This window comes from Cebus imitator, unplaced genomic scaffold (genome assembly GCF_001604975.1).
Source record: "Cebus imitator isolate Cc_AM_T3 unplaced genomic scaffold, Cebus_imitator-1.0 Scaffold12, whole genome shotgun sequence".
Lineage (NCBI taxonomy): Eukaryota > Metazoa > Chordata > Mammalia > Primates > Cebidae > Cebus > Cebus imitator.
This window is the reverse complement of record NW_016107327.1, coordinates 13,171,387-13,173,508: the sequence shown is the minus strand read 5'-3', so window position 1 is coordinate 13,173,508 and position 2,122 is coordinate 13,171,387. Positions and strand designations below refer to the sequence as shown.

At 36.6% G+C, this 2,122-nt stretch overlaps 1 non-coding gene across 1 annotated transcript; it reads right to left on the bottom strand.

Moving 5' to 3' along the window:
* Positions 1 to 776: 776 nt before the first annotated feature.
* Positions 777 to 940, bottom strand: LOC119467170. Its single transcript, XR_005195701.1, has one exon. It is a non-coding gene; the product is annotated as a U1 spliceosomal RNA (small nuclear RNA).
* Between the last annotated feature and the right edge of the window lie 1,182 nt (positions 941 to 2,122).

The following is a 2,122-nucleotide window of genomic DNA, read 5'->3' as shown; positions in this document are numbered from 1 at the left end:
GTAAAGTTGGAATTTTAGGGCACATGTCAGCTATGATAGGTTGGAAGTGAAAAACACCCTAGAGATAATATACTTTCCATCTCTCTTCTTATATAGCATATACAAGCAAAGGAATTAATTTGACTGAATCACATAGCTCCTGACATGCTTAAAATCACATATCTGGGAATGACGGTCAGTAGTTCTGAATCTGGGTCTCCACTACAAAGAGCTGCCAACTGTAGTTTTGTTTCTGCTTTCTGATAATTCAGATAAATTTTCACTGAAAAGGAAAAATGAAAATTGACCTGGTAATGTAGGAAAAATAGGCCTCTTCATACATCAGTGAGTCAATTAAGTGAATGTAGTCTTAATCAATAAGTGAAGTATGTCATGCTGTTCTCAGTGAGGTAGTCAATGATTCTGGGAAGTATATCTATACAAATCAGTCTGACAGGCAATTAGGGATTTTATGTATTTCATTTCAATTACTTTTTGTTGTATTTAGAAAAACTTTTCCTCCTAAGAATTTATATCTTTTTTATAGTCTTAGGTTTTGATTATAGAAAAGTGGACCATTTTATCTTTTCTCAGGTACAGATGTTTAAAGATTATATTATATGTTAAAATATAAGATATTGTTACCCAAATGAATATTACTTTTATTTATGCAAATATAAAATCCCATTTTATTGGTTAAAGAATTTATGTGGGTTTTGTTGATGAGTACTTCTGCTTCTGTAGTTTTTCATAATTCCCTGAAATTATTATTATTACTATTATTATTATTTTTAAATCAGGGGAAAGCACAAACACAGTCCCCCACTACCATAAATTATGTAGTCGAGTTTCCCACATTTGGGGAAATCCCAGGGGTCAGCACCTCCGGAGTGCAATGGATAAGCCTCGACCTGGGAAAACCACCTTCATGATCGTGGTATCTCCCCTGCCAGGTAAGTATAGTTCTCCGAAATTATTATCATACTGAAAAGTAACTGGAAAATAACATTAACTTTTCAGGGATAAGAGTTGAGGAAATCTGGGCTATAGTTCAGTAAAAGGGAAATCTGGAAAAAATTTGATAATGCCATGGTAATAAGAGCTAGCATAAGCCAGCCCACACAGTGTGCATTCACTCCAGCTGGGAACAAACCATGTGACAGAAACACTCATTATCTTCTGATTCCCATTTGGCACCTGAGAAAACTGAGGTACAGAAGGTTAGATAATTTGACCAAATTCAACAACTATTAAGAGATAGAGATAGAAATCAAACCTAAGTAATCAGACTCCAGAACTTGAATGCTTAACCAACACCAAACTACTTCCTTTTAATATAACTACCTTATCAAATGCATTACAATTTCCACGCAGGAGAATTAAATTCTTTTCAGGGCTTCATTATCTAAAATATTTTAAATAATATTATTTCCCCTTCTGAAAAAAAACATGGTCTAGAAGCACTCTAGTCTCTGTCTGAAATATTATTTTCCCTTTTCTTTACCTGGGCAGAATTTGGAATAAAAAGCCATAGGGCCGAGCGCGGTGGCTCACACCTGTAATCCCAGCACTTTGGGAGGCCGAAGCGGGTGGATCACGAGGTCAAGAGATCGAGACCATCCTGGTCAACATGGTGAAACCCCATCTCTACTAAAAATATAAAAAATTAGCTGAGCATGGTGGTGCATGCTTGTAAACCCAGCTACTCAGGAGGCTGAGGCAGGAGAATTGCCTGAACCCAGGAGGCGGAGGTTGCGGTGAGCCGAGATCGCGCCATTGCACTCCAGCCTGGGTAACAAGAGTGAAACTCCGTCTCAAAAATAAATAAATAAATAGATAAATAAATAAATAAAAGCCATAGACCACAAATTAATAAAAGGAGGAAAAAAAGATACTTTGTCAGTTACACCTGTTGCATTGCAAGAGACAAACAAAGAAAGTAGAAAGTACTCCCCAAGCAAGGCTTGAGCATAATACATCCAGGTTTTTTAATACATCAAAAGGGTAGGCTTTCTTTTATTTCTGTGTATTATCGACATTCCCTCAAAGATTTGTGGCCAGCAAGAAAGCAGTAATCTCATGTTGTGCAAATTAGGAAAGATGGCGCATGATACTAAGACTCTGAGCAAGAAAGTGAAAAGTG